Raw genomic sequence first — 25,036 nt, 5'->3', positions numbered from 1 at the left:
CAGGGATTCCTTGAAATACAGCCAGCTCTCCTGGACTCCCTTCCCCTTCATGTTAGTCCCCCAGGGGATCCTACCCATCCGTTCCCTGAGGGAGTTGAAGTCTGCTTTCCTGAAGTCCGGGGTCCGTATACTGCTGCTTATCTAGAGATTGTAGTTTTGAACAAAAACTACATTAACACTACAATATTAAAACCACCCTGAGAATCCCTTGAGTCAAGAAATGCCTTAATTAAAACCTTCATTCTGTTCCTTCATGGATATGTTATTTAGAATTGTATACAGCTCATAGGTAATATTTTAATACATTCTGTCTCAGGGCTTGTCTTCACTATCAGGGTAAGTTGACTTAAGTTACTCTACTTCAGCTATGTGAATAACATAGCTGTAGTCAAAGTAGCTTAGGTCGACTTACCCTGGTGTCTTCTCTGCGCTGCGTCGACAGAAGACGCTCTCCGGTAGACTTCCCTTACTCTTCTCCAAGAGTACCGGGGTTGATCAAAGAGAAATCTGCTGTCGATTTAATGCGTCGTCATTAGACCAGCTAAGTCTGCCCCTGCTGCGTAGATCTCCCCATTGTGAAGACCAGCCCTCAGTTAATGATACACAACACATCCCTATACTTGTAGCACCTTGTCATATTTTAGTCATGCTTGTATACATCTGTGTTGATGAAATTGAAGTCTGCTACTGCACCTATATCTAGACAAAAATATTCTAGACGATTAAGGCTGGAAAAAAAACCAGGCATGCAGAAGTTAGGAAGTGACCGTATTAAGGTTACCCTTTTGTATATGCATTATAATGCAGTCTTTAATTACATAACTGTACTCTACATTTTCCAGAGGATCCCGCCTCATTTAGTAAAACTCTCATACAAAACCTTGTGGGTTTGAACACAATGATATAACAGCCAACTAGTTCCCCCAAAAGCTAATTTGAGCCACTAGATCTCTTATTGAACTTCATGATCCAGTAACTGGTTCACATTATCCCATATTTTATACAAATAGGGAGGGGGATTATGGGTACTCTTTCAGTTCTTCAAGAGGTGCCCAGAGCCTAGGCACTCTCGCTATATTCACAGAGGTATTTAAGCACCTAAATCCCACCTTTAGGCTCCACTGTGATTGATAAAACTCTTGCTGAATCCTGTAAGCATCTAAACATACTATGCACCTAAGCACTTGTCTACATAGAACACGCAGGGAAAGTTAGTCTGAATTAGTTATGGATATGTCTACACTAGCAACACTACAGCAACTCCACTGTAGTGCTGTGCTGTAGACACTTACTAGAGCAACAGAAGGGGTTCATCCACCACTGCAGTAAATCCACTTCTCTGAGAGGCAGCAGCTAGGTCGATGGAAGAAGAATTGTTCCCTCAACCTAGCACTGTCTAGACTGGGGCTAAGTAGGCTTAGCTACATCTCTCAGGGGTATGAATTTTTCGCACCTCTAAGCGACGCAGAAAAGTCAACCTATTTTTCTGGTTTCAGAGTAACAGCCGTGTTAGTCTGTATTCGCAAAAAGAAAAGGAGTACTTGTGGCACCTTAGAGACTAACCAATTTATTTGGGCATGAGCTTTCGTGAGCTACAGCTCACTTCATCAGATGCATACCGTGGAAAATGCAGCAGACTTTATATATACACAGAGAATATGAAACAATACCTCCTCCCACCCCACTGTCCTGTAGCCTGTTTCCTCTTGTTTTTTCCTACCCCCCCCCCAGATGTTCTGGTTTAACTTGGATTTAAACTTGGAGAGTGGTCAGTTTGGATGAGCTATTACCAGCAGGAGAATGAGTTTGTGTGTGTATGGGGGTGGGGGGGATGTGAGAAAACCTGGATTTGTGCAGGAAATAGCCCAACTTGATTATCATGCACATTGTGTAAAGAGTTGTCACTTTGGATGGGCTATCACCAGCAGGAGAGTGAATTTGTGTGCGGGGGTGGAGGGTGAGAAAACCTGGATTTGTGCTGGAAATGGCCCACCTGATGATCACTTTAGATAAGCTATTACCAGCAGGACAGTGGGGTGGGAGGAGGTATTGTTTCATATTCTCTGTGTATATATAAAGTCTGCTGCAGTTTCCACGGTATGCATCCGATGAAGTGAGCTGTAGCTCACGAAAGCTCATGCTCAAATAAATTGGTTAGTCGCTAAGGTGCCACAAGTACTCCTTTTCTTTTATTTTTCTGGTGTAGAACAGCCCTAAAGGCATGAATTTAAAGTGGGATTAGTTAAATTGCATTAAACCACTGTGTGGATCTCCTCTGGAATTAAAGTGGCCTTAATGTTGTTTAGCTTAATTCACTTCCAAAGAAATTCTGAATTGGAGTGTCCACACAGGGATTTAATGCAATTTAACTAATCCACATTGAAGTAGATGGTCTGCACTAGAAAATTAAGATGGTTCATCCCCGCATGGTGTAGTTAAGCCAACCTAACTCCTAGTGCAGACAGCACTAGGTCAACAGAAGAATTCTTCCATCAACCTAGGGACCGCCTCTTGGGACGATGGCTTACCTACACTGACAGAACACCCCTCCTTTTGCCTTAGATAGTGCAGCTGCTGGGTAGGTTTTCAGTGTAGACATACCCTTAGTTAAGCTGCATTAAACCCCTATGATTTTCTAAACACCTAAAAGTTAGGTGTTGCATCACCTTAGGGCAAGTTTACACTACAAAATTAAGTTGACCTAAGTTAAGTCGACATCCAGTCACGAAAGTAATTAAATAGCTTTTGTGGTCCAGACTACACAATGTGTTGGCGGTGCACGTCCTTACTACCAGCGCTCACGTCGGTGCAGAGAACAGTGCACTCTGGGCAGCTATCCCACTGTGCAACTTGCCACCATCTATAGAGGATATTTTGGGAAGAGTTTGCAATGCCTCATGGGGACAAACGTGTCATGCAGTGGTGACTGGAAAAATGATTTCAAAGTCCCATAATGCAGTTTTCTCAATCCCATAATTTTATCTGCATCGCATAATGTTTTGTGCCTTTTTTCAAAAGCCCCACAAACCCATGTGTGACGGGTTGAACCCCTTGGGAAGCCCCCTGATGTGTTGAGATATCATTGAGTCTACCTGTTCTGCCAGCATTGGCCCCCTTTAGCCTGTCTTGCTAAGCCAGGCTATTAAAGCCTTCTCTAACATACACACAGGCAGGGCCATACCCAGTTGCAGATCAGCTCTGGGAAGACTCAGCTTAAGGTACTTGCTCCAGGATGCAGATGTCCACCTCCCTTGGAGTGCAGACCCAAAGATATATTATGAAATTCATCCCTTCCATCAATGTAGGGAGAGGTGTGCACACTTCTTGCCCCTCCCCCCCCCGGTTAGAAATCACAGAAATTGGGTTTAAATAAACAAAACAAATTTTATTAACTATAAAAAGGCAGATTTTAAGTGGTAAAAAAAGGGGTAACAAACAGAACAAAGCAGATTACTAAGCAAATGAAATTGAACACGCAAACTAAGCTAGTTTCACTAAAGAAATTGGTTACAAATAGTATTTCCCACCCTAGATGTTGTTGCAGGCAGTTTGCAAAGTTTCTGTGGTTCAGAGTTCCAGTTATACTCCCCCCCACCACCACCCTTGCCTTCCCTTTTGCAGTCTATCGTCTTGGGCAGACAGGCCAGGGAGAGGAGGGGTCATGCTTGCCTTCCTCCCCACCCGTAAATAGGATTTACATAAGATGGGAATCCTTGGTTTCCCAAACTTGACCCCTTTTCCCCTTCCCTTACAGTGAAAAGTTACAGGAAGTCCCAGGTAATGTTTAAGTATCAGGTGACAAGAGCACCTGACTCTGTAGGATCAGAGCGTCCATGAGTCAGCGGCAGTATGGAGTGTCCACAGGAAGGCCAAGCTTTTCACAGTTCATTGTCCTCACTGATAGGCCATCCGCCCTGTCTGGCTTTTCCATTGTTGTACCTGAAGTGCTAGCAGTGGGCGTCAGCCAAAGTAGCATAGTTGAAATACAGATACATACAGTCAATATTCCTAACTTCAGATACATACAAGTTGGATAATCACATTCAGTAAATCATAACCTTTCCAATGATCTCACATGAGCCATCCTGTATAAAGTACATCTCAGTTATGTCATTCATATCATAAGCATATTTTCATAAGGCATATAGAATGTAATCTCACACAGATGGTGGATGCATGGTTTGACAAGCATGGATCCTGCACAGCTCTGCACTATTGTGATAAGTATTGCGAGAATGGGGTGCCTGTAGTATTTGCAGAGTCGCTAGAAGATCCGTGGGGAACATGACTATTCAAAGTTGTTGGCAGCATTCACGGAGCAGCTGCAAATGGTGAAGTGCCAGTTCTGGACCCGGGAAACAGGCATTTACTGGTGGAATTGCATCGTTATGCAGATATGGGATGATGAGCAGTGGCTGCAGAACTTTTGGATGCACAAGGCCACATTCCTGGATGTGTGTGCAGATCTCGCCCCAGCCCTGGAGCGCAGCAACACCAAAACGAAATCTGCACTGGCAGTGGAGAAGTGAGTGGCAATCACTATGTGGAAGCTTACAAAGCCAGATTGCTACCAACCAGCTGGAATCAAATTTGGAGCTTGGAAATCCATCATGGGGGTTGCTGTGATGCAAGTATGCAGGGCCATTAATAGCATCCTGCTACAAAGGACTGTGACTCTAGGCAATGTGTGGAAAACAGTGGATGGTTTTGCAGCAGTGGAACAATAGAGGTCACTCATTCTTACTGTGGCACCAGACCACCTTGCCACAGAGTACATCAAAAGAAAAAGTTACTTTTCTATGGTATTGCAAGCGCTGGTGGATCACCAGGGAAGTTTTATCAACGTTGGCTGGTGAAGGAAGGTGCATGACACATGCATCTTTAAGAACACAGGCCTGTTCAGAAAGCTGCAAGTAGGGACTTTCTTTCCAGACCAGAGGATTACCATTGGGGATGTTGAAATGGTAATAGTGATCAAGGGAGAGCTCGTCTACTCCTTACTCTTGTAGCTCATGAAGCTGTATACTGCCCACCACAACAGTAGCAAGGTGCACAATGACGATTGAATGTGCCTTAGGCTATTTGATAGGCCACTGGCACGATCTACACATGAGATTAAACCTCAGAGAAAAAAGTTTCGCAATGGTTATAGCTGCCTATAAGTGGGAAAAATAACTGCCTCAGTGGAAGACTGAGGTGGAACGGTGGTCTGCTGATTTTGAGCAGCCAGATAACATGTCTATAGGAAAAAGAAAAGGAGTACTTGGGGCACCTTAGAGACTAACCAATTTACTTGAGCATGAGCTTGATTACCATGCACGTTGATTACCATGCATACACCTTGATTACCATGCACATTGTAGGGAGAGTGGTCGCTTTGGATGAGCTATTACCAGCAGGAGAGTGAGTTTGTGTGTGTATGGGGGTGGGGGAGGTGAGAAAACCTGAATTTGTGCTGGAAATGGCCCACCTTGATTATCATGCACATTGTAGGGAGAGTGGTCACTTTGGATGAGCTATTACCAGCAGGATAGTGAGTTTGTGTGTGTGTTTTTTGGAGGGGGGTGAGAGAACCTGGATTTGTGCAGGAAATGGCCCAACTTGATTATCATGCACATTGTGTAGAGAGTTGTCACTTTGGATGGGCTATTACCAGCAGGAGAGTGAATGTGTGTGTGGGGGGGTGGAGGGTGAGAAAACCTGGATTTGTGCTGGAAATGGCCCAACTTGATGATCACTTTAGATAAGCTATTACCAGCAGGACAGTGGGGTGGTTGTTTCATATTCTCTGTGTGTATATAAAGTCTGCTGCAGTTTCCACGGTATGCATCCGATGAAGTGAGCTGTAGCTCACGAAAGCTCATGCTCAAATAAATTGGTTAGTCTCTAAGGTGCCACAAGTACTCCTTTTCTTTTTGCGAATACAGACTAACACGGCTGTTACTCTGAAACATGTCTATAGGAAGAGATCAGCAAGGAGCTGTACTGCTCAGGGAGGCTTTGGAAGACCACTTTAATAGTGAGCCACAGTAACGTGTGCTGCTGTAGTATGCTCTGCGGGTGTTGTTGCTTTGCATCCTGGTATGAACCTGGCAATGGGTGGGTGGGTGGGTGGGTGTAAACATTGCAAATGCACCAATTGCTATTATCTGTGAATGATGTCAGCCCCAGCCAGCATATGTTGTGAAGTAATAAAGGTGAATTTGGTTTCCATAAATAGACCTGAATAAAACATTATAAATACAGGGAAAAGAATCTTTGAAAGGGAAAGAATAGTCACTTAAATTTCATAAGCACATACACCAACTGTGTCTTGCACAGGTCAACGTACGTTGCGAGAGCAACAAGGGTGATGTTGTGGTGGGCGTCTCCTACAGACCACCAGACCAAGAAGATGAGGTAGATAAGGCTTTCTTCAGACAACTAACAGAAGTTTCCAGATCACAGGCCCTGATTCTCATAGGGGACTTCAATCACCCTGACATCTGCTGGGAGACCAGTACAGAGTGCACAGACAATCCAGGAAGTTTTTGGAGAGTGTTGGGGACAACTTCCTGGTGCAAGTGCTGGAGGAACGAACTAGGGGCCATTCTCTTCTTGACCTGCTGCTTACAAACAGGGAAGAATTGGTAAGGGAAGCAGAAGTGGGTGGCAACCTGGGCAGCAGTAACCATGAGATGGTCGAGTTCAGGATCCTCACAAAAGGAAGAAAGGGGAGTAGCAAAATACGGACACTGGACTTCAGAAAAGCAGACTGACTCCCTCAGGGAACTGATGGGCTGGATCCCCTGGGGAGGCTAATATGCAGGGGAAAGGAGTCCAGGAAAGCTGGCTATATCTTAAAGAAGCCTTATTGAGGACGCAGGAACAAACTATCCCGATGTGCAGAAATAGCAGCAAATATGGCTGGTGACAAGCTTGGCTTAATAGTGACATTTTCGGTGAGCTTAATCACAAAAAAGAAGCTTACAAGAAGTGGAAACTCAGTCAGATGACTACGTAGGAGTATAAAAATATTGCTCAAGCATGCAGGAGTGTAATCAGGAAGGCCAAAACACAACTGGAGTTGCAGCTACCAAGGGATGTGAAGGGTAACAGGAAGGGTTTCTACAGGTATGTTAGCAACAAGAAAAAAAAAGGTCAGGGAAAGTGTGGGACCCTTACTGAATGGAGGAGGCAACCCAGTGACAGATGATGTTGAAAAAGCTGAAGTACTCGATGCTTTTTTTGGCTTGGTCTTCACAGACCCGGTCAGCTCCCACACTGCTGTCCTGGGCTACACAGTATGAGGAGGAGGTGAGCAGCCCTTAGAGGTGAAAGAACAGGTTAAGGACTATTTAGAAAAGCTGGACATGCACAAGTCCATGGGTCCAGATCTAATGCATCCAAGAGTGCTGAGGGAATTGGCTGATCGGATTGCAGAGCCATTGGCCATTATCTTTGAAAACTTGTGGTGATTGGGGAAGGTGCTGGACGATTGGAAAAATGCAGATATAGTGGCCATCTTTAAAAAAAAAAAAAAGGGAAGAAGGAGAACCCGGGGAACTACAGACCGGTCAGCCTCACATCAGTCCCTGGAAAAATCATGGAGCAGGTCCTCAAGAAAACCATTCTGAAGCACTTGGAGGAGAGGAAGGTGATCAGGAACAGTCAACATAGATTCACCAAGGGCAAGTCCTGCCTGACCAACTTGATTGCCTTCTATGATGAGATAACTGGCTCTGTGGATATGGGGAAAGCGGTGGATGTGATATATCTTAACTTTAGCAAAGTTTTTGATACGGTCTCCCACAGTATTCTTGCCAGCAAGTTAAAGAAGTATGGATTGAATGAATGGACTAAAAGGCGGACAGAAAGCTGGCTAGATTGTCAGGCTCAACGGGTAGTGATCAACGGCTCGATGTCTAGTTGTCAGCTGGTATCAAGTGGAGTGCCCCAGGGATTGGTCCTGAGGCTGCTTTTGTTCAACAGCTTTATTAATGATCTGGACGATGGGATGGATTGCACCCTCAGCAAGTTTGCGGATGACACTAAGCTGGAGGGAGAGGTAGATATGCTGGAGGGTAGGGATAGGGTCCAGAGTGACCTAGACAAACTGGAGGATTGGGCCAAAAGAAATCTGATGAGGTTCAACAAGGACAAGTGCAGAGTCCTGCACTTAGGACAGAAGAATCCCATGCACCACTACAAGCTGGGGACCTGATGACTACATTCTCTCATGCTGGGTGGAACATCATCAGTGTGTCCTGAACCATCCTCCAGCTGCTGCTTGTTCAGAGCTGGATGATCTGGCAGTCACTGCGCTTCCAGATCCAGACATTTGTACTGATGCACCAACATTGGATGAAGTGAAGTGTGCCATCTCTAAACAGAAAAATGGATGCACAGCTGTTGCTGATGGCATCCCCTCAGAGCTGCTAAAATGTGCTATTGATCCTGTAGCAGAATCACTTCTGGCCATCTTTCGTCTGGTGTGGAGAACTGGAACCCTGCCAACTGACAGGAAGGACGGTATTGTGATCTCACTCTATAAGGGCAAGGGACCACGCCGTGAATGTAAGAGCTACAAGCCGATCACCTTGCTCTCCATTCCAGGGAAGGTGTTTGTGCATGTTTTGCCAGCACACACCTGGGGCCTTTGCTATATGAGAAGCGTCGTCCCCAACAGTCAGGCTTTACGAAGAACAGGTCCATATTAGAAACCATTTTGGCCCTTTGCTTGTTGTTGGAAATACATTGCAAGTTCAGGAAGCCCTTGCAGGTAGCGTATGCTGATCTTAAGGCTGCATTTTATTCTGTAGACCGTGACATGTTATGGAAGGCCTTAAAGCACATAGGTGTCCTTACCACTCTGCTGGACTGGATTAGAGATGGTGATCTGTGTTCACCACACATTCTGCACTATGATATACTCTACAGGAGTCAAAGACAGGCCTATTGCATGTAATGATGTGGTCCAGCTCCTTCTGAGTGACGCCATCATGAGAGACCCAGGAGATCTGGTGTATACGTTGCTGCTTGAACCATGACCCAAGAATAGAAAGATTCTGGAAGGCACAGAATGTAAGCAAGCGGCAAGAGTTATCATTGGGAGTGCCTGAACCATAAAATGACCAATGACCTGTTCAAACCCAGTTCTCAGGTAGCCAGTAACTGCATTTAGGTCACCCAGGATCATGAGATTATCACGTGGAGGAACTGTGCATACCAGATGTTCCAATTGATCATAAAAGTTATCTTTAAGTCAACAGATTCCTCTGTCGGTGCATAGACTACTACTACAGTGAAGTAACCGTGCCGATGTTTAAGACGTGCAGTAAGTAAATGAGGAGACATGGGCGTCCAGGTTGTCAGGGAGGACGGCCTCACCTCACAGTAGTAGTGCTACCCCATATAAATGATTGGGGCCGCCAGAATACAGAAGTAAAGAATCTTCCACCTCGTGACATCCGTGATCTAACAGCCTTGCTTCTGTTAGTCCTGCAATTGATATACCAAGAGGGTCCATTTCACATGAGAGCGCAACCTGATGCCCATGCCCGTGAAAAGTTCTAACATTGCAAGTTGCAATTTTGATGGACTCTCAAAGATTCCAGATACAATTGGATGTGTTGTCACAATGTACTGCAGACGTGCCTGCTGACAGAGGACGCGTGCCCCTAAGCGGGCTTTGGCATGAACCAGTCATGTTTGCACCAAGGCAAGACAGCACTGACAAGAGGCATAGGGAAGCCCCACAAAGAGAGCTTGTAGCCTGCTCAGTCTCCTAGCTGAAGTGACACACATCAGGAAAACATTTTAAGGATAAGATGGAGCACTCCATAGGGGGCTTGAATGGTGGCTTCACTAAGTTGCAAAAGGAGGATTCTGAGGTCTGAAGCCAGAACTGGTTGTGTGACTGGTGGATAAGCACGTATCAGGCTCATGAACAATTTTTTGTAAGGCCCTGTGGGTCTAGAACCCAGGCCTGCAGAACTGCCACCCAGCAGCAGCTGTAACTGGCTTGCACTCCATTCCTCACAACCCGCTGTGGACACAGACCATTGGAAGTCCCGCCTTCAGGGGTTTGACAGGCCGAAGTCTCATGGCTCCTGATTGGCTCCCTGCCCTATATAAATGCAAGGCACATTCCAGAAAGTGTCTAGTAACATGGTGGATTTCTTGTAGCTGCCACGACCATTCCTGCTCCACACGCTTGAATTCCTGGCTTTGACCTTGGCATGACTTGGACTTCACCTCCTGACCCAGACCCTGAAACTGGACTCTGACTCTTGGTATCAATCCTGGCCTGGAACCTATGAACTCCTCCGTTACTCCCAGCCTCCGGTTTGATCATATTCTGACCCTTGGTCCCGACTGCCCTTGTTCGGACCGTGACATTTTGATACCACTAAATGAGAAAAGATAGAGAGAGTGACTACTGGAGGATGGTATGCTGAGATCACCATGAAAGAGACCTTGACTGAGCTGAAAGGCAGTCCAGAATGCTTCAACTGCAATAGACAGTCCAGGATCTTAGGCATAAGGCCTGTTCAGACACCATGTGCTGTTGGGCTGCCCATATGGAAAACCTCTTCCACTTTGCAGAGTAGGTTCTTCTTAAGAATGGTGTTTCCCGCTTTGTGCCAGGATATCCTAGACAAGTGACAAGCAGTCCTTTTCCATGGTACTCATCCAACCAGCATCCACGCAGGCAGTTGCGGTAATACCAAGCCTGAGTGAAGTACCTGTCCCTGGTTCTGTGATAACAGGTCTGGGAGGAGTGGGAGCTTAATTGGGGGTTATGCTGATATATGTAGTCAATCCATAAGCCAGAGCTGTATCAGTTTGTACAGACTTATGAGGACAGATCTGGCAAATCCTGCATCTTAGCAGGGGGTTAGACTAGATGACGCTGGCAGTCCCTTCTAACCGTATGGCTCTATGATCTCATCTCACATTGGGGATCAGTGGGCAAGCATAGAGAAGCCCTTGACTCCTCTGCAAGAGGAAGGCATTCGGTAGGGATCTCAGCTTATGCCCTCTCTGGAACAGAAGTTGAGGCACTTCATATTGTCTTTAGTGCCAAACAGGTCTATCACCAGAGTCCCCCAGCGATGGAAAATGTACTGTGGGATGAATTTCTGCAGTGACGACTTGTAATTTGGCAACCACTTGCCTCCTTAAGAAATCCATCTAGTCATTGCTAGTTCCCAACAGGTGCAGAGCTACCAGAGTGACATTGTGCGGGCAGCACCAGTTCCACAACTTGACCACTTTGTTGCGGGGGGGTGGGAAGAAATGGGAGGTCAGCGCACATCCTCTTGTTTATGATGTCTGTCAACAGCTGTACTACTAAGTGCCTCAGGACTGCAAGAACACAACATGTGCCAGCCCGATAGCCTGAAGGTAAAGCATGTTTACATGTAATCTCATGTCCTCTAGGAATCATGTCATTTGTATCCGGATGTGGTCTATATTCCCAATCCTGTCCTTGTAGCATTTGTGATCAGTGTTCTGGATAGCAACAGGGTTGCAAACAGTACTCCTTTCAGGACTTTGTTGGGGCATAACCACCAGGTCAATGCTCCAAGTATATCGGATGCTATTGTCACTGATCTGCTCCGCTGATGTTTTCTGGGTGAACAGACTGGGTAAGGCAGAGTTGTAGGGCTCTCAGGTGAAGTCTGACAAGCAGCGTCACATATGTACACACGGACATATGGCTCATTAGCATCAGCCAAGTCTGTACCATCATGGTTGGATGAGCGATCATCCCATCTACCAGGATTGGACTGTAAGGAATCTGTCCTGAGGTAGGTACACCCAGACTGCTTTACAGCCTATTCTGGCTCCTGTGAATTCTAACATTTGCCCTAGATTCAGGGACAACTTCTCCTGGATGATCTAGAGGTCTAGCTGAAAAAAAGAGGGCTAGTGCTTAGTCCATGTTTGCAAGGGTTTTCTGATAAGGTCATCCCCCGATTAACCAGTAGTCTCCAAACTGGGATGTGCGAGATGATCCCGGGGGTGCGCGGCAGCAGGAACGCCACCAGATGGCACTCCGCTGTTTTTTTCCTTTGGTGGCAGCTCTGGGGTTCCCCTCTGGTGGCGCATCTGCGGCAGGTCTTCCAGTCTTCTTCCGTTGGCGGTGCGTCTGCGGCAGGTCTTCTGGTCTTCACCCTAGGGGTGCACGAGCCAAAAAGTTTGGAGACCACTGGTCTAAGTAAGGGTATCCTCGTCAACCCCCTTCTCTGTAGGCATGCCGTTACGATAGCAATACACTTGGATCCTTGGTGCAAAAGATAGCACCTTGTACTGCTGGTGGTTTGGCCCCACCACAAATCTTAGATGTTTCTTGTGAGCCGGGTAGATAGCAGTGTGGAAGTACGCATCCGGTAAACAGAGATCTACAAACCAGTCCTGACCTGAAAGCAAGCATTATCATCCTGAATATAAGAGGATGCAGAGTATGAATGGAGGCCATTGGTCCCTTGCTACCATCCCTCAAATGTGAGGACTTTGGTAGTCAGTCTCTAAACTTGAGTCCTATGTCCTACATGGGTGTGATGTGTGCTCGGAAACGTGCCTACTTGGTCAGGGTTCAGGGCCTGGGGCTGAGGGCTCTGCGTCCCTCCGGCCTGGACTCAGCACTGAAGATGTCAGAACCGACAACACTTACACGCAGAATAAGCCCATTGGTATCAGATGATCCAGTTATCCTGACTTCCTTGGATTCCTTCTCCCCACTGGAACCAGAGGTGCATCTGGTAGCCAGGGCACTCACAGAAAACAATTCTCTCAATTCTGACCTTAACAAGATTTCACCACCGGGGTCTGAGCCAACCCTCATGGATTGCTCCAAGAGGTGCAGTTTGAGCCTTACATCTCAACTTCTGGGCACAAGAGTAGGAGAGGCAAATGGAGCATCTACTGGGGGATACAGCAGTGGTTCTCAAACTTTTTGTATTGGTGACCCCTTTCGAACACCAAGCCTCTGAGTGTGATCCCCCTTAGAAATTAAAAACACATTTTTGATATTTAACACTATGTTAAACACTAAATGAATTTACCTTTTCTCACTGCTTTTAAATTAATACTAAAACACATTTTTATTGAAATAAATACAAGTGGAAAAGTTATTTTTAAGTAGAATTTTATTTTTATACTTGACAGCAATTAATGTCCTGAAGCAGCCAAAAATCAGTGAGATGGATGATGCCGTTTATTTGACACAAGAGGTTTTATTCTTGGTGTTGTTTTAGAAAAAGACGCATCTGATGTACAAAAATTCCTTGCTGGGACTAGTCATCACCTGACTGACTAACACTGTTCACATGACTAGTACCTCACATGCAGATTATTCACAGAACAAGTCCAGCACAGGAGCAGAAGTGCTCACTTAGCCGCCCCTCCCCAACCCCACACAGACTTTACCCATAAGGACCATCTCTAGAACAATAAGGTAGTTTGATTTCCATGCCCACTTAGTCCTCATCCCATCTCATGACACTGCCAAGATGCCAGCAAGTCCCAGCTGTGGTGATGTTTCGTCAAGCAGATGATGGGTTGATTAGGAAAGGGTCCAACACTTAACCTGAACTCATTTTGTACAAGCCAGACTATTTGGACTAATAAGTGAAGGAAAAGGCAATTTTAGCAATCCTCTGAGCCACATAGCCCTTCTGGATTTATGTGCATTTAATTTCAGGCATCACAGAGAAGGCCACATTGAGCTACCCAATGTGAATGACAAGGTAATACCTGGATCGCAAGCCAGCTAGGAACAGAATTTGCCTTTTGAAGTCATGAAACAGGAAAGCAGCAAAACCAGAAAAGTGGATGGGATCCAGGAGCCAAGCTCCCTTTATAGCCAGTTATGTGGAAAACTGATTAAAGGGTTAACTGCTGACAGTCTGAACCCACCTCACTTGAGAGTTATGCCAGTAATTTTAATCTTACTGTTATTTTTAAGTTAATCATATTAACTTTACATTTCCTCTAACATGTGAAAAGAACTAAGAGAATGGTCATATATGAACATCACCTTGTTACATGCTTTCTGATCAAATTCCAATTCTGAACAAGTCCCCACTCCAATTCAGCCTGATACTCACAAGTGATCATAGTCTGATACTGGCTGTTGCAAAGCGTAATCAGGCCACTGAACATTCACCACAATACCTACTCTATCTAAAGCCCAATTCTTTCTACCCCATCCCCACTCAGGGATTCTTCAATTCACTTCCACCCCTCAAGGTGGAATCATAGGTGCTGACTCTGTGGATGCGCCAGGGCTTAGCACCCGCTGGCAGCCAAGCTCCCTCCCTCTCTCCCACCCCAGAAAAAAAGGTGGGGCAGGGGTGGGGCCTTGGGGGAAGGCGTGGAGTGCAAGCGAGGCCTGGGGCAGAGCAGGGACAGGAAGCGGCAGGGCAGGGGTGGGGGCTTGGAGGAAGAGGTGGAGTGGGAGTAGGCTGGGGGTCGAGCAACCCCAGGGGTAGAGAGGAAGTCAGAGCCTATGCACACAATCCCATGCTTAATCTGAACTTCTAATGCCTTGAGGACAGTGATCTTAATTCCCTCCTACTCCCGTCAGCCTTAGAATGCAAGACAGCCTAACAGCAGCTCATTTTGAGTTCCTAGATTCTTCCTGGACCAGTGTTAGTGTCAGAGAACCGCACCATCACCTGGCAATGTAAAACAATGCATCATTAATTTAAGGCCCACTGATTTGCATCTTTAACATGTGAGACAGGACACAGGATATCTGTGACCGGTTCTGTTCAAAAACTCAGAAAACAAGTGTGCACAGCAGAGAAGCCACCTTTACAGAACAAACAAAATGTTCACATTAGCTGTAGCGATAGCATCAAATGTTCTCTCAGTCTGGAAAATGATTCCACTCTATTATTGCTACACTTTAGATTCTGCTCCCAGCACCAATTCTACACTAGGCCCAGTCCCCTGTGAGGTAAAGTACTGACAACAGCTAGCTTACAATTAGAGATTCAAGGAATATCTCAAATTGCATGGATGTAACACAAGAACACCTATTCAAGAGTCTCCAAAGCATTTGCTGTGTCTTGAATGAGAAAATGCATTCAGGGTAGAAGAACTGAAGAAAGGATATCAGCACTTAGTCTCACTCTGGTAGCAAGTTCACAGTACTGTAGCAACAAAAACTCCCCACCCAGTCTCCCCTCCACAAAGTACCACATGCAATGTTTGTCAGATAGCCTCCTTTTAAAATGATTCCTTCTACCACAAAAGTCAGTCAAAAACAGAATGGACAATGCAGACAATTTAACCTGCCTTAAATTAATAATTTGATTGCATTTGTAAGATGAGGTTTAATCAGTCAATCATGAAATTTGGATTCAGCAGAAGGCAATTTTCTTAGGACAACTTGTTCCTTTTCAGCAAGGCAGCAGCGTATCAGAGCACAAGCGGCTGGCTGCTAGGGTTAATTTTATCACTGAAAATTTTAGAAAAATGCACCAGGAAATAGTGGCAACAATGGCAAGTCATAAAAACTATAACACACACCATGTGCAGGCAGTGTTTTAAACCCAAGATAACATTTATCTACTTTTAGTGAAGATCAAATGTGCATTGGGAGAACAGTGAGCACCTCTATATTTCCCCCATTCTCAAATAAACAAAATCTATTCCTACACACAGTCCCTCGCCAGAAAAAAAACAGAAAATGGCCTAAAAAGCAATACAATCAAATCTATTCATGCAAAGCTACTTTAGGATGAGAATTTAAATACAAAGAAGTCTGTCAGTGTCAAAGTTGGGTATCATGGCTGTAGGAGCCTTAAACTGAGCCACCTATTAATAGTATGTTTGATTCCTGTTTCAATGTGCTCTCCCCAGAGCAGGTGTAGCAGTTCTGAAAATGCAGAGTGATCTGTCTCAATTGGTAAACTAGGCCCATTCAAACAAAATAGATTTTAATACTGCCAAATTCTAGGTTAGACATCTAGGAACAAACAATGCATGCCATACCTACAAAAGAGGGCGCTGCAGTTTGAAAATATTCCCACGTGTTATGAAGGCATAAGAAGCCAACCCTCCGTATCCTTTGACTTACCATGGCTTCCTGGAAACCTAATTCTGTTGCCCAGCCATGTGTGATGTGTCACCATACTGGCAGGCGCTCAATATAAAAGGCAAAATGCGACCTTGTACCTAAAGCACATGTACTGTCTGCTGTGAATTGCTTGATTCACTGTGAAAGCAGGGCTTTGTAGCTGTGCTCCGGCTCCAGCTCCAGCTCCAGGCAAAAACCTGAAGCTCCAATGCTCTGGAGCTGCTCCGCACTCCAGCTCCGGGCTCCGCGCCAAAGCCCTATGTGAAAGAGTCTCCTTTTTTGTTCTCAGAAATGTAACATCTTACATTTTACTCTCCCTTTTTATCCCCCCACAGGTGCAAATGTTTCTATGCTCCCCCTATCATCTCCATCCCTGAGGTTATCGCAGATTAGAAGGTGGGGGAAAAAAAAACAAACCCTCACTCACAATGACATGTTTTCCGAGCTCATGCAGTCCTCCCGCACTGATAGGGCACAGCTTAATGCATGGAGGCATTCAGTGGCAGAGGTCAGGAAAGCATTATGTGACCACGATGAGCAGAGGCAGGAGGAGATGCTGAGGCTAATGAGGGAGCAAACGGACATGATGAGGCATCTGGTGGAGCTGCAGGAAAGCCAACAAGAGCACAGACACCCGCTGCATCCATTGTATAACCGCCTACCCTTCTCCCCAAGTTCCATATCCTTCTCACCCAGACACCCAAGAACGCAGGGGGGAGACTCCGGGCACCCAGCCACCCCACTCCAGAGGATGGTCCAAGCAACAGAAGGCTGTCATTCAAACAGTTTTGATTTGTAGTGTGGCTACAATAAGCAATGTGCCCTGTCCTTCCCTCCTCCCACACCCCACCCGGGCACCTTATAAGTTATCTTCCTTTTTTTTTTTAATTAATAAAGAAAGAATATGGTGTGTAACAGACACCCCTCCCCCCCAGCTTTGTCAGTCAGCAAATTGATCCATATGCATTCAGAAAAACTTTGTGATTCTGTAGCTCATGAAAGCTTATGCTCAAATAAATTTGTTAGTCTCTACAGTCCCACAAGTACTCCTTTTCTTTTTGAGGATACAAACTAACACGGCTGCTACTCTGAAACTTGTGATTCTCAATCATCAGTAATTTTAAAACAGGTAATGACATCTTTTGTGTATAATGCCATGGCCACCACACACCTCTCACTCATTCTGTCCTTCCTGTGATTTTACATTCCAGCCATGTAAATTCTCCCACCAGGTTTCTGCAATGCCAATTATATCAAGTTTCTTCTCATCAATAAGAACGTCCAATTCCTCTTGCTAGGTGTCCAGACTCCTAGCACTGGTATATAAACAACTGAAACATTTCTTCTCTTCACATTTCTTTGTCACATTGGTACAGTTTTGTTCACAACACACTGAGTCCAAGTTTATACCATATTAGGCCTCCTTATCACCCTCCCCTTTGTGTTGTTAGTTTAATACCTTTCTGGCTGCCCCAGCTTGTCTCCAGCAGAGAAGAATAGCCCTCACTACCCGCAAGATATAGGCCACCCCATTAGTACATGGGGATTTCGTCCAGTGTTCCACAAAACCAAAACCTTCAGCTTCACACAAGACATACTGCCAATGATTCATCCCCAATATTTTTTCTAGAAAAATAAGGGATTGAGAGGAGGAGAATGAAGAGCCTAAGGGGAGGAAGATTACAGTCACAGCAGAGAGACAAGTTTGACAATGCACTTCCAAAGAGAAAACTATGACTCCCCCTTCCCTGGGAAAGTTTCCTACTTGCCACTGCTGAGTGGTTTTCAAAACATAAGATCTATGGGGCTGGGACAGTCTTCTTACAGCTTTGTACAGCACCCAGCACAAAACCCCTCAGCCTGATTGAAGTCTCCAAGCACGGTCATAATATAAGTTAATAATGAACTCTAACTCACCCCATCCTGACCCAAATTTTCCACTACCAACCTACTCCCCATCATCCCACTTATATGCCCAGACCATCAGTTAGATCCCACTCTGCCCACAAATGTTCCTACCCAATTCACCTGGCTCCTGGACGGCTTGCAAGGTTGAGAACCAGTAACAAAGAGGAGTGTAGTGCAAAAAGCACAGGCCAGGAGAACACGGAGTGAACCCCAATATTAGTGCATCCTTCAGGTCTCCTGGGGAAGAAAACTAAAACCAGAAGAGGCAGTTTCCATCTACAAGAGAACGGACTGGTTTCCAGGTGCTAAAGGGTTAACAGAAGGGAAGCAGATCTGAACCATGTTTAGGAAGTCCCATCTCAGATGTCATTTTTTTTAAATTTGAGACTCTTTGCTCCCCAATGTTAGAGTCAAGGCAGACAGAAATCCTTTAAAGCAGTTTTTTTTCAACCTTTGGCCAACAGACCCCTGGGGGTCCACAAATGACATCTAAGATTTCCAAAGGGGTCCAACACCTCCATTTGAAATGTTTCGGGGTCCGCAAACTAAAAAAGATAGAAAACCACTGCTTTAGAACAGGAGGCACAACCTTCCCTGAGGAGCCCTGCAACACACACAACAGATACAACTAAAACCAGCAGAAATATTACTATGAGTGTGTTTCAGCTTCTAGGACTCTGTAAGTACTCCTCTTGATTGCAGCTAGAAGGCACTTAACACAAAAACATCATCACAACTACACATCACCCAGGATTCACTGGCTATCAGGAAGGGAAATAGTCTGAACTGAAAATAGTGTTTCCATCACTATAGTGACCTGTACAGAACTGATCCAGGCAATAAGCATAAGCCCCCCTTTTTACTCTCCACCCTAGGGGGCTGGGTCAGATGAAGTATTTAAGCAGCAGCTGTTACCATGAGACCTAGAGGATAAATCTGTGCCCATCCCCCACTTCACTACTCATTCACCTCCAGCCCAACAACAGAAACAAAGCCAGATTCTTTCCTTCTTTTGCTTTCCCTCCATTAGCCAGCCGGGTAGCTCAACACTCATCTCCTGGGAAAGTAACAAGCAGACACCTTTACCAGCTTCCAGTTACAACACAAACTCCAAGTAACAACACAAGGGGTCCATCTACACTACAAACAAAAATGAGCCAGGGGCCCAGTTACACTTTGGTTCCCTGTTCACAGACAGAGTTAAAGTCGTGGGAAGGGAACTGGAATGCAGCTAGCAGGCTTTGATTCTTTTCTCTTTATTCAGGAGCTCCTCCTCCCCACCACCAATCAGCTCTGCACCCTTTAAATGGCACAGAGTCTTCCTGAAGTTCCAATTCCTAGTGCTACTGTGCCACATCTGCCTCTCCAAAATTACCACCACCACAAGTCATTTAGACAAAAAATACCATTCCCTATTCCCACCAAAAAAAAAAAAAAAAAGCTAGTTTCTAGGCTCCTAACACTTCCGCAGGTTCTGGCTGAGTGACTCCCAAGTAAAAACAACAAAAAAAAGTGGCAAACCTCACAACAATCTAAGAAGAGAGCACTAAAAAGCTGTCAAATTTCCACTTTCTTTGGATTTTTATGGATCTCAGTTCCTTAATAAAAATCAGCTTCATTGGGTTGGAGCACCCACGGGGAAAAATTAGTCACTTGCTGGAGGATTCTCTGCTCCTTGAAGTCTTTAAACTACGATTTGAGGACTTCAATAGTACAGATATAGGTGTGAGGTTTTTTTGGTAGGAGAGGTGGGTGAAATTCTGTGGCCTGCGTTGTGCAGGAGGTCAGACTAGATGATCATAATGGTCCCTTCTGATCTAAATATCTATGAATCTATGACAAACACTTGGCTGTAAACGAAAGTGAAAGGCCAGCTCAGTACAACATAGATGGAGTTCAGAGATTCCATTAACAGCCTTCTCTCTGTTCCAGCTTTCAAACCACAAATCTTTTCCTGTCTCCTGTTCTGAAACATGGGGGAAGGGGCCCCAGAAGGGTGTCATGCAGAGAAGAACAATGGTTACTAGGTAGGTATATGCTCAGGTGTCCAGTATTAAGTAGTATAACTTACAATAAAACCAGCTTCCGCTTCTTACACATCTGAGAGTTCTAGAACTTTGTTATTTAGCTAAGGAATCAGTTACTTCTGACTGCCAGTGAATAAAGACACTAGTTTCCAACCCAGATCAGCCTCTCTCCATTAACTGATATTCTGCAGTACATCAAAGGCAGGTAGCCATGAACTCTGGGACGAGACTAAAATGGGCTCCCTTTAACCCTGTGTGGTGAACTCCAGCTCCCACAATCCATCGGTGATCTTCCTGAAAACACCATCCTGGCCACTATGGATGTAGAAACCCTCTACACCAACATTCCAAACAAAGATGGACTACAAGCCAAGAAGAACACTATCCCTGATAATGTCACGGCAAACCTGGTGGCTGAACTTTGTGACTTTGTCCTCACCCATAACTATTTCACATTTGGGGACAATGTATGCCTTCAAATCAGCGGCACTGCTATGAGTACCCGTATGGCCCCACGGTATGCCAACATTTTTATGGCTGACTTAGAACAATGCTTCCTCAGCTCTCGTTCCCTAATGCCCCTACTCTACTTGTGCTATATTGATGACATCTTCATCATCTGGACCCATGGAAAAGAAGCCCTTGAGGAATTCCACCATGATTTCAACAATTTCCATCCCACCAGCAACCTCAGCCTGGACCAGTCCACACAAGAGATCCACTTCCTGGATACTACGGTGCTAATAAGTGATGGTCACATAAACACCACCCTATACCGGAAACCTACTGACTTCTATTCCTACCTACATGTCTCCAGCTTTCACCCAGATCACACCACACGGTCCATTGTCTACAGCCAAGCTCTATGATACAACCGCATTTGCTCCAACCCCTCAGCCAGAGACAAACGCCTACAAGATCTCTATCAAGCATTCTTACAACTATAATACCCACCTGCTGAAGTGAAGAAACAGATTGACAAAGCCAGAAGAGTACCCAGAAGTCACCTACTACAGGACAGGCCCAACAAAGAAAATAACAGAACGCCACTAGCCGTCACCTTCAGCCCCCAACTAAAACCTCTCCAATGCATCATCAAGGATCTACAACCTATCCTGAAGGACGACCCATCGCTCTCACAAATCTTGGGAGACAGGCCAGTCCTTGCCTACAGACAGCCCCCTGACCTGAAGGAAATACTCACCGGCAACCACACAACAGAACCACTAACCCAGGAACCTATCCTTGCAACAAAGCCCGTTGCCAATTGTGTCCACATATTTATCCAGGGGACACCATCATAGGGCCTAGTCACATCAGCCACACTATCAGAGGCTCGTTCACCTGCACATCTACCAATGTGATATATGCCAGCAAGTGCCAGCAATGCCCTTCTGCCATGTACATTGGTCAAACTGGACAGTCTCTAGGTAAAAGACTAAATGGACACAAATCAGATGTCAAGAATTTTAACATTCATAAACCAGTCAGAGAACACTTCAATCTCTCTGGTCACTCGATTTCTGACTTAAAAGTGGCTATTCTTCAACAAAAAAACTTCAAAAACAGACTCCAACGAGAGACTGCTGAATTGGAATTAATTTGCAAATTGAATACAATTAACTTAGGCTTGAATAGAGACTGGGAGCGATTGAGTCATTACACAAAGTGAAACTATTTCCCCTTGTTTACTCTCTCCCCCCCCCCCCTTCCTCAGACGTTCTTGTTAACTGCTGGAAATGGCCCACCTTGATTATCACTACAAAGGGTTTTCTCCCTCCCCCCCCCCCCCCCACAACTCTCCTGCTGGTAATAGCTCATCTTAAGTGATCACTCTCCTTACAGTGTGCATGATAAACACCCATTTTTTCATGTTCTGTGTGTATATAAATCTCCTCACTGTATTTTCCACTGAATGCATCCGATGAAGTGAGCTGTAGCTCACAAAAGCTTATGCTCAAATAAATGTGTTAGTCTCTAAGGTGCCACAAGTCCTCGTTTTCTTTTTGCGAATACAGACTAACACAGCTGCTACTCAGAAACCTCCGAGATTATGAGACAGTTTATGAGACCCTATCCACATAATAAGGGTATAAGGCATACTCTCCACCACACCTCTCTCTGGGACCAATTGCAGCATAAACCTGGAGTTGAGTCAAATCCTGGTAACTAGATTCAAACCCTTCTCTTTTCTGCTAGAATTAAGATGATATTTCTGCTTCAATTTAAAATATCATTTTAGTTCATTTCACTGTATACCTCCTTGCCAGATCCTCACCATCCCACCAGTGCTTAATTAGTGTCCAGGCTTGCCGGGGCTGAGCCCTGCATCTCTAGGCTTGGCAGTTCATAGCCCTGTCACCTCTGGGCTTGCCACGTCAGTTATGAAAGTAAAAAAATTGCTCCAGCCCAGGGCACCTCTTTCATTACAAATTAAGCACTGCATCTGGCATCCAACTCCTTGTGCCATACAAGTTCTTCGACATTCAACTCCAGACCCAGAAGCTTCCCTCACCATCTACAACCCAAAGCAGAGTCATCCAGGAGCTGGGAGAGCTCCCTTCAACCCCCAAATCTACCCGAGGCATACCTGGGGGGCGGGGATGCAGAAGAGAACAGCGCTTCGGCTGTAATGTCGCGGCATCCACATAAGACGTGCTGTGATCCGGCCCGTGGCAGAACGTCGGTACCTAGGTCTCTAGCTCCTTGCTAGGTAACGGGGCCATGTGTCCGGGCACCTCCCACGTTCAAGCCCCAGAAGACCGGCGGGTGTGAGCCCTTGACAAACATAAAGTGGGTCCTGCCGGGAGATGCGGGGCAGGGAAGGACCCTGTGGGACCTCGGGCCTTAGGCACCACAGGCGCGGGGCGGCTGAGCCGGAACAAGCGCCCACCTCAGCCCTTCCCCAGGCCGGGCAGCTCCGGCCGGCTCCCCTCGGGGGCCCCTGGCACCGCTCCGGGGCCCGCGAGCCGCGCGAGGCAGGTGCCAGGGCCCGTCCGCCTCACGGGGCTGGGCACCGCGCGCGCCAGCAGGTAACGAACCTTCGTCGGCAGGGCGCAGCGGCCCGTGCCGCGCGCTCAGCGGCCCGAAAGCCGCCGGCCGCCTGGCCACCACGCCGGCTCCCCCGCGGGAGGAACGCGGGGCAGCGGCCCGGGGCGCGCGGGGCAGGGACCCCGGTCACGCCGGGCCCCGCGCGCGCAGCCGCTCCTTACCTGGCCACCCCGGTGTGACGAGCAGCGCGGCGCGGCCCGGCTCCCCGCGGCGGCTGGAGCCCCCGACCCGACCCGACCCGCCCCGCCCCGCCCCGCTCCGCTCCGCAGGCAGTGGATTGCAAGCCCCGCCCCCAGGAGCCCAACGCCGCATCCCCACCCATTCCAGCCAACCACGGTACGAGCCCCAGGTCGACCCCGCCCCTTCCTCTGAGACCCGCCTCCCAGCGTCGCACTCTACCAGTAGGCCCTGATCACTCGGACAGGCCACACCTCCGAGCCTGGCCCCACCCCCAGATTCCCACGTGGCTCCAGCGTTGAGTACCTCGTTCAGGTCTTGCAGAACAGAGACAAGATCTGATTGGCTCCTGCGTGTCCAATGGGAGGAGTGACGCTACGGGGGAGGCCAGCAGAGCTCGAGAGCCGGGAGCAGCAGGGATGCGGAGGGAGGAGGCCGAAAAAGTAGCGCACCGGCGCCGCAAGGCAAACGCAGGGCAACCCAGGGTGCCCAGATAGCAAGTAGAAAAGGAGGGCTTGGGGCTCCTTAGAGACTAACCAATTTATCTGAGCATGAGCTTTCCTGGGCTACAGCTCACTTCATCGCTTTTGCTCAGATAAACTGGTTAGTCTCTAAGGTGCCCCAAGTCCTCCTTTTCTTTTTGCGAATACAGACTAACAGGGCTGCTGCTGCTCTGAAACCTGTCATTATGCAAGGCACTGAATTTAGCCGTATGGAGTGGAAATCTATCAACTTCATGAAAAAACTCATACAGGGTGTCTGGTCACACCCATTGTTTCATGTTCTCTGTGTATATAAATCTCCCCACTGTGTTCTCCACGGCATGCATCTGATGAAGTGAGCTGTAGCCCACGAAAGCTCATGCTCAAATAAATTGGTTAGTCTCGAAGGTGCCACAAGTCCTCCTTTTCTTTTTGCGAATACAGACTAACACGGCTGTTGCTCTGAGACCTGTCAGATAGCAAGTGTTCACGGACGGGGCCGGGGGGTAGTAGGCGCCTAAAAAAGAAAATGCCCCCAAACTCGGGACATCTGGTCACCCTACGGCAACCCAGACCACACGGCGATTCCACAGCCCCCTTCAGCAGCCACTGACAGTATCTAGAGAAATCACACGCGGCGCTAAGATTGCCCTAACATTGTCTTACTTAAAGGGCAGAGGTGGAAACACTGCAGCATCTTTAGCTAGACACAGAAACTTTAACATCAGAGAGCCCAATGTATTGTGATAATAATGTAAATATTTAGACCAATGTAAAAACACCCAGCAGATTAAATTATTTTTCTGGCAACTCCATAAAAAACCTGGCAAGGCTAGGCAGGATGGAGGGAAGTCATGGGAGGACAGAGGGATACAGGAGGGAGGCCGTGGGGCACAGAGGGATACAGGGCAGGGAAGGAGATGATGGGGGGGCAGAGAAATATAGGGGAGGGAAGGAGGTCATGGGGGACAGAGGGAGGCCATGGGTGGCAGCAGGGATAGACAGGAGGGAGACCCTGGGAGCAGAGGGATATGGGGGGAGGGAAGGAGGCCATAGGGGGCAGAGGGTTATAGGGGAAAGGAGGATCTGGGGGGCAGCAGAGATATGGGGGGCCATGGGGGGCAGAGGGATACAGAGCAGAGAGGGAGGCTACAGGGGGCAGAGGGATCTGAGGGTAAGAAGAAGGCCATGGGGGGCCAGCAGGGATATGGGGGAGGGAGGCCCTGGGGGGCAGAGGGATACAGGGGAGGGAAGGACATGATGGGGGGCAGAGGAATATGGGGGAGGGAAGAAGGTCATGGGGGACAGAGGGAGGC

The 25,036-nt window shown here is 46.9% G+C and overlaps 1 protein-coding gene across 12 annotated transcripts in view; it reads right to left on the bottom strand.

Annotated features, from left to right (window-relative positions):
* The window catches only part of PLXNB1 (plexin B1), a 191,026-nt gene extending 167,714 nt beyond the window's left edge, over positions 1-23,312 (bottom strand). For 9 of the 12 annotated variants that reach the window (XR_013636020.1, XM_073350752.2, XM_078853513.1 and 6 more), the window contains exon 1: positions 23,223-23,312. The gene's annotated coding sequence lies outside the window, so the exon portion shown is untranslated. Of the gene's footprint in view, positions 1-22,600; positions 22,789-23,222 lie in introns of all 12 variants that reach the window. The other 3 variants (XM_073350753.1, XM_073350760.1, XM_073350756.2) reach the window with 2 other exon arrangements.
* Between the last annotated feature and the right edge of the window lie 1,724 nt (positions 23,313-25,036).

Source organism: Lepidochelys kempii, chromosome 7, assembly GCF_965140285.1.
Source record: "Lepidochelys kempii isolate rLepKem1 chromosome 7, rLepKem1.hap1, whole genome shotgun sequence".
Lineage (NCBI taxonomy): Eukaryota > Metazoa > Chordata > Testudines > Cheloniidae > Lepidochelys > Lepidochelys kempii.
This window is presented reverse-complemented; position numbering and strand designations above follow the sequence as displayed.